Raw genomic sequence first — 8152 nt, 5'->3', positions numbered from 1 at the left:
AGTGTTTGGGAAAAAGTATGATATTTATCATTTAGCTATTCAATGTTGAAATATATATTTTTACGTGTGTATAGCTGGAGAAACCATATTGGTTGAGCCTTACTAATATGTTAGTGTGTGTATCTTATAAGTAAGCCATGAAATCTGAAATATATTGTTTAACGAGAATTTAAATTATGCTTGTATTTTTCTATTATGATAGAAAATATACGTCTAAATAATACATTTATAAGTACCCGGTAGAAACCGGCAACTTTATTAGTCCCCTACCGGTTTAACCGGAGGGGACTTTAGGTTTACCCTCCGTCTGTCTGTCCGTCTGTCTGTCTGTCTGTCTGTCCGTCTGTCTGTCAGTCTGTCAGTCCGTCCACAAAACTGGATCCCGCGATAACGCAAAAAGTACTGAAAATATTTTTATGAAACTTGATATATGGATAGATGGCAGTATGGAGATTATGCACGTCTTTTTTTTTTCTTCCTATGTTGAAAATTCTGGTTGCTATGGCAACAAATAGTCTGAAAATATGGCAAATTTAACACATAAACTGGATCCAGTGATAACTCAAAAAGTACTGAAAATATTTTTATGAAACTTGAAATATGGGTAGATGGCAGTCTGGAGATTATGCACACCTTTTTCTTTTCTTCTTATGTTGAAAATTCTGGTTGCTATGGCAACAAATAGCCTGAATTTCAAGATTTCTGATTTAAATTTTTCAGCTTTTTCACTATATGTTCTTTATTTCTTAAGGTGTTTACTTCAAACTTTAAATATAAGTTTCTGGTCATCAACCACATCATATGTGACAAGGTTTATAACTCTAGCACAAAAAATATCAGTATTACCTCCCTTGAACTTAGATTTTTTAGGGGAAAAAATGTTGTCTTTTTTAAATAACTTCTTTATTTCCTAATGTATCTACTTCAAACTTCATATATATGTTTCATATTATCACTCGACATTTTTGAGAAGGTTAAATACTCTAGCAAGACTATTTCCAGAATTATGTCCCCCTTGAACTTAGATTTTTTTCGAGAAACTGGTATTTTCACTCCAACTTCTTCATTCCTTATAGGATTTAGTTTAAAATCCCACATCGTAATAATATGACAAGGTTGTATAAACATAATTTCCTTACTAAGCATGGAAACTTAACACATTACTGTGATATAGACAAACTTATTTTATTATGTTTTGTGGTCGATTTTTTCAAATACAGACTTCATCCTCAAATTCATTATAAATGGCAATACACAGGAGTGTATGACAATTAAAGAACTTTTTGAGGGACCGGTAGGGGACTACTGTATTGCCCGCAATACTATCAAATGCTTGTTTGTAACAGTTTAATAGATTCAAGATTTTCAAGGTTCAAGATCTTATGGACCTATGGATAAGTCATTGAATTTAGGGATACTTTTACTTTTTTCAAAGTGTCAAGCGTTGATTTTATGATAAATAAATCATGCATGATATTTGAAATGACACTTTTATATTATCTGGTTGTTTATATCTTATGAGACCTATTCTATTTGATTATTTTATTTATATAATGTTCTTTTGTAAGAATCACGTGACTACACGTTGTTATTGTTATAAAATCTGTTAATAGTAACAAATGGCTGATAAGACAGACATACAGGTAACTTGTGAATGAATGGCACAAGGTATAGAAGCTGATAAAGTGCATATCAAAGTAAATTTGTATGAATATTACCAAAACCTTTTCCTTTTTTCTTGGTAAAGAAACGTTTGATAGTTTAGTTTAGGTTGAACATCACAAAATAAATTTATGCTTAAGAGGCACGTTATTGAAACATATATATAGTGGTAATCTATATTCCGTCGGTTCCCAAAACGGTATAACGTGGGGGGTCGTATTGGATACATAGAATAACTAATAATCAATCTTTGTGTTGATAGTTTATCGCACTAAAAGGCAATTAAACATGAATTCTAACACTCCTCGTGATTTTGTCACTATAGACAAAGAAGAAAAAACCGGTGTTAAACTGCCACGAGATTGCATAACTTAAGAGTGTTTAAGATTTGGTCATGTCAACAAAGTACTGTAGTAATATTTTGTTTAACAGTTATAGTTGATGGTAAATATATCGTCTTAGAAGAATAAACTGTATTTGTCATTCCTATGTCTCTTATAAAACATGCTTTATCATTGGCTCTTGGTTTCGGGGTAAAAAAAAAACCTTTGAGAGGTTTGTAGAACTCAAATTCAATTGAATGTACTGATTTTTTTAACGTAGAAGTCTTTTAAAATCGTCGTTTTTTTTCAATGTTACTAAAAATGGAAAAATGACAAATTTAAAAAAGTATTTACGTTAAAATATCGTTACATCAGAATCTTTCAAATAGAAAGACCTTGGTTAAATTCAATTAAATTTGAGTTCTACAACCTCTCAAAAGGGTTTTGATCACGAAACCAAATGTCTATGACTTGTATATGAAAGACGGCATACGATGTGTGATAAACATAACCAAATAATATCATTCACCCGATCGTCAAGTCTGTCAACCATCTTACAATCACATTATAATTAATTTATGATCTTTCCGATTGTTAAATTTGACAACATACCTGATATACTGATAATAAACAACATATGTGTTTATAGATAATATACATGTATGTCTTTGTTCATATACAGGTTCTATGATGTAATGGTTAGCACTCTGGACTTTGAATCCAGCGATCTAAGTTCAAATATCGGTAGAACTTACTTTTTACACAATGGTGACTTTTTTATTTGTTCATTTCATACACAAATATTGGCCATTAAGGATTTCTAAAGTTTAATATGATCATATAAGATAGCATGTTGGCTTTGTCTTTCATTGCACTATCAGTGTAAATATATATCTGAAAAAGTATACTACAAGAATTTTTCCATTAACATTGATGAAAATAATTTAGCGAAAATCTTCTCGCCGAAACAGTCTGACATGTATATATATTCCACTACTCGACAGATTTATTTGTGTAATACGCTCTGAGGTATTCGGTAATCGACATCGCTAAAAATAGCACTGTCATTGATTAAAATTATATTCATCCGCGTGCATTTATTTAAAAATTCAATAAAACAACGCTACTTTTAAACTTTGAATGCGTTGTGCTTTGTTTGATACTTGTAACAAAATAAAAATATTTCTTTCTTTTACATCACTAGTTTTAAGCTGTTTTGAGAACTACTTGTTGTTAGGTTTGTCGTGAAGCACCTGTGTCAGAGATTAAATGTCAGCATTGTATTTACTGATCTGCAATCAAAAAATACAAAAAATATGCTTTTAGATTTTTCTTGTTTGTTTGTTTCATTTTACGCCTGTTCCCTACAGTAATTCAGTCATATAGACGGGTAGTTTCCTAACCATCGTTCCTGGAGAATTACACCAGTACTAGACTACCTTACCTCCCTCCGCGCTAAACTACCAAAGCATCTCTCGGGGATCGAACCCACGCCAGAGAGGTGACTGGATTAGAAGTCATCGCCTCTAACCCCTCGACCACGGGTCTCGAACACGGAGACAACTTCGTAAAAGATCGTTACATTCAATTGAAGTTGAGTTCTACAAAGCTCTCAAAAGGGTGTTTATCCCGAAACCATTGCAAGTGCCTATATTATATGAGTTGTATATAATGACTTGTATATGAAAGGCGACATACGATATTTGCTAATCATAACCAAATAATATCATTCGTTCGATTGTCAAGTCTGTCAACATTATGAGTGAGATATGAGCTTCATTTTATGATATGTTCGATCGTCAAATTTGTGATAAAAAGATATAATAAACATCATGTGTGTTTATAGGTGATATAGGTCTCCTTTACACCATGTACAGGTTCTATCGTGTAATGGTTAGCACTCTGGACTTTGAAATCAGCGATCCGAGTTCAAATCTCGGTAGAACCCATTTTTGTTAACAATTGTGATTTTTTTTATCTTTTTATTTCATACTCAATTATTGGCCAAAAAAAGATTTCTAAAGTTTAATATGATCATGTAAAGCAACATGTCGGGTTTTGTAAGCTAAACTTGAAGTGAAATGTATTGGAACTATAATTTGTCTTAAAGAGCTCGCTTTTTGGCTTTGAAATTAATATATTTACCTTGTCATTGGTCAGGTAATTGAATGAATATTAGGATAAAGTGTAGTTAATAAAATTATATGTATAAGTTCTTTTTCAGTAAAAAGATAGACATAGAGTGAATTGCATGTCAATGAAGTTAAAGCTTCTTATTTACTTATAATATGAATAAATAGAGGGTATAATGAATGAGTTAAGCTTCATTACTAAATTTATTAGATAAGATAAATAAAATTATACGATTATTGTTCGAGCCTCTGGTGGTCATGATAATTGTTATTCAACAAGTTTAATTAATTTAGTTTTGAATATAATATAACATTTTATCACATTACGAATTAAAACCCTAAACCTCCAAAAATTGTACATTTATACAGTGGTACGATTCCGCCATAGTACGCATCCTCTCCAAATTCTTACATAGTTACTCCCCTTTGATAAATGATCGTCCTCTCCAAATTCTTACATAGTTACTCCCCTTTCATCGTCATTGACTCTGCGCAAAAAGTTCGTTTAACAGTGATATCTCATAGAAATACCAGGTAAAAGAAGGATTAATATTTATAGATTTAGTTTCATTTGATAGAAGCCTTTGAATAAAAAACATATTATTATTTTTCTGTGAGAGTACAAACTTTTATTATTCACGTTTTCCGGTACTTTCTGTACAGTACATAGTTAACGAACTAAGTTATTATAAGAAATAAGTTCTTTGTAAGAAAATAATTAAAATATCATTGTATGAATAATTCCATGCAAAAAATGTAGATATACAGAAGTTTGTTTATTTTGAACTAAACATAAATTAATTATCTTTTGTGACTTATATTCTTGGTGGTACTGTAAACATTTTTGTCTTCTTCATCTCTAAAAGTTTAAGTTCATTATAACTGTTTTTGTATGGTAGATCACAATTACACTCTTATCCCTCCTCATTTGTGTTTGTATAACTAACTGTACAATAATGAATTCGTATAGGCTAGATTACCTTAATGTTTGTACATTTGCTTGATGATGAATATTACTTCTGTAATGATTATTTTGCTAGACAAAACTCTGATTGAATGTGTTGATGGGGCAATTGTCTTATTTGTATTTGACAAAAGATTGTGTTTATATGAATATGATATGATCTCAGTTTATCGAATTATATTATATCAAGGAAAAAAAATATCTTTTGTTTTCTTATAAATGAAAAATAAAAAATTTACGCAGAAAAATCGCTTTATTTATTATAGCAGATTACACTTTAAAGAGTGTAGTTTTGTTTCATAACGTGTAATTCCCAAGAGCTCAATCTGTATTGTACCACAAAATGGTGTTTAGCTAGATTTTTTAAAAAGGTCATTAGTTTTTAGCTTGACTTATAACTGTAGAAACAATACGTTTAGAATTATCAATATCATCCCTTTGAACCTAGAATTTTCTTTAAACAATATTATTTTCAGCTTGACTATTTGATAATATAAGTAGATATATGATAGTCATCCATTTGTAAGGAATGTTGTGTGTAATGTTATTTGAAGATAAATCTAGTTGAAAAGTAGGGAACAAAATTCGGTTAAGACATTTTTCTGGCATATCGGAGAGGGGTTTCTACTGTTTAAACAGGTGCTACTCCACAAATATCTTACAATGAGTTTGCTACAGACTTGGATATTTTGCAATTTGCCCCATGGTAACTGTTTTAAGTGTAATCAAGGCTATGTCGAGTTCCCACCATGAACTACCTGAAAGCTGAATACACCCATCTGTAGCAACCTTTTTCTTTAAGTCTCATATAAATCCTGTTTCAGATAAGAACATTTCTATTTCGATATTTCTCTCAGAGCAGCTTCTGATCTAAGAATGCAATATTCAATAATAAAAGCATCATACTGGCGTCAATTAAAGTGAGTATATAAAATGAGATTGTTTAGTAGACGTTTAAAAATCCTGTCTAATATGCAAGCAGGAATTTCTTTTTGTTCAACTTAAATGCCTAACCATTTTGCCGCATAATATAATACTCTTACACACCTGCAGCTCGTGCAGACGCAATGCAACTTGTGTAGACTTAACTATTTTGTACCTGAGGGAAACTGTTTTGCTATTTAATTGTACTCAGAGAGCAGGATATTCCTGTCATTTATGAGAGACAATGCATATTTCATTTTCCTGGATAAAATGTTATACTTACCATGGAAATAAACGACATTTTCATTATAACTATGCATGGAATTTGAAAATATTTCTATTAGCAAATATGAGGTCATCTCAAGAATGCAGTTGATTCTTAAAATGAACGGCAATGACATCATTTACAAGCATGCAACAGATCTGTTTCAAGGAAAAAGTCTCATATGGAACAAACATTCATCTTACATGTATGTAAAATAACTTGTGTTATTTTTGAGGACGAAATTGTGGCGTCTTTTATGAAGGAGTTGCGTGCTTATGATGATGGCATTCAGCCATGTTGAACGAATGCATCAGGAAAAAGACTTAAGTTTACAGTTCAACATGCATTTTCATTTGAATGTCCCCATATCAGTACATTATGCAATGAAAGAAATCTTTAAGACCCTTGGTTTCTGTAGAAAATTAAAATGTTAAAATTTGTAAATATAAGGTGAATAATACAAGTGAAATATGTGATGATTTTGTTAATTCAAGGTCTTATTTCCAGCAAGTAAATAAAAGCCGACAAGTTGGACGTTAAAGACGCATTTAGTGAGAAGTTATCATCTGAATTGCAAAAAGGTGATGTTCAAAGAAATAAGATGCTGATCCTATTTTAAATGACACATAGATGTGATGAAAGATTTACGCGACAAAAGTCTCTGAAAACACATATGACAATTCTTACTGTCGAGAAGAATCATGTATGTAAAATTTATGATATAGCATTTTCTCAAGAACTATATCTTATAAAACATATGGTATCACAGACTGGTTAGAAGAATTAAATATGTAACATATTTGATAAAGCATTTTCTCAACAAAATACTTTGATCATGCATATGACAATACATACTGGCGACAAGAATCATAGATGTAAAATATGTAAGAAAACATTTTCTCATCGTGGTAATTTGATCACACATATGACAATACACACTGGCGAGAAGAATCATGTATGTGACATTTCTGATAAAGTATTTTCCTAAGAACGATATCTTATCATACATATGGCATCACATACTGGCGAGAAGAATTATATATGCAAAATATGTGATAAAACATTTTCTCAACGAAGTTCTCTGGATAGACATATGACAATACATACTGGCGAGAAATGTATGTAAAATTTGTGATAAAGCATTTTCTCAAGGACGGTATCTTATCAATCATATGGTAACACATACTGGTGAGAAGAATTATATATGTGACATATGTGATAAAGGATTTTCTCAAAAGAGTACTTTAAACAGGCATATGACAATACATACTGGCGAGAAAAGACATAGATTTAAATGTAAAATATGTAATAAAACATTTTCTTATCCAAGTAATTTGATCACACATATGAAAGTACATACTGGCGAGAAGAATTATAAATGTGAAATATGTGACAAATCATTTTTGCAACGAGGTGCTTTGATCACACATATGACAATACACACTGGCGAGAGAAAACATTTATGTAATTTTTGTGGTAAAGTATTTTCTAACCGCTATTCTCTGAAAACACATATGGCAATACATACTGGTGAAAAGAATTATAAATATAGCATGTGATCAAACATTTTGTCAAATGAGTTCTATGAACAGACATATGAGGCTACACACGGGCGACAAGAATCATAAGTGTGTAATGTGTGATAAAGAATTTTCTGCAAGAGTTTTTTTTATCACACATATGGCAATACACACAGGCAATGTAGAAACATTGATAATTGTCAAGTATGTGGAAAAAAACATTTTCTCACCAATGTGAAATATGACAATACACTCTGGCAATATAAAACATAAGTTGGAAATGTTTCATAACGCGTTTTCTAAAGAAATTCATCTGATCACACAGTCATATGACTATATACTCTGGTGATAAGAAACATAAT

At 31.0% G+C, this 8152-nt stretch overlaps 1 long non-coding RNA gene across 1 annotated transcript; it reads left to right on the top strand.

Moving 5' to 3' along the window:
- Positions 1-5902: 5902 nt before the first annotated feature.
- LOC132723811 (uncharacterized) lies at positions 5903-7834 on the top strand. The gene is made up of 2 exons (XR_009624796.1): positions 5903-6001; positions 6765-7834. It is a non-coding gene; the product is annotated as an uncharacterized LOC132723811 (long non-coding RNA).
- Positions 7835-8152: the final 318 nt, after the last annotated feature.

The sequence above is a fragment of the Ruditapes philippinarum genome, unplaced genomic scaffold, assembly GCF_026571515.1.
Source record: "Ruditapes philippinarum isolate M1 unplaced genomic scaffold, ASM2657151v2 ctg8621_1_1_1_1, whole genome shotgun sequence".
Lineage (NCBI taxonomy): Eukaryota > Metazoa > Mollusca > Bivalvia > Venerida > Veneridae > Ruditapes > Ruditapes philippinarum.
Note: the sequence above shows the minus strand (reverse complement) of the source record. Positions and strands in the feature narration are given on the sequence as shown.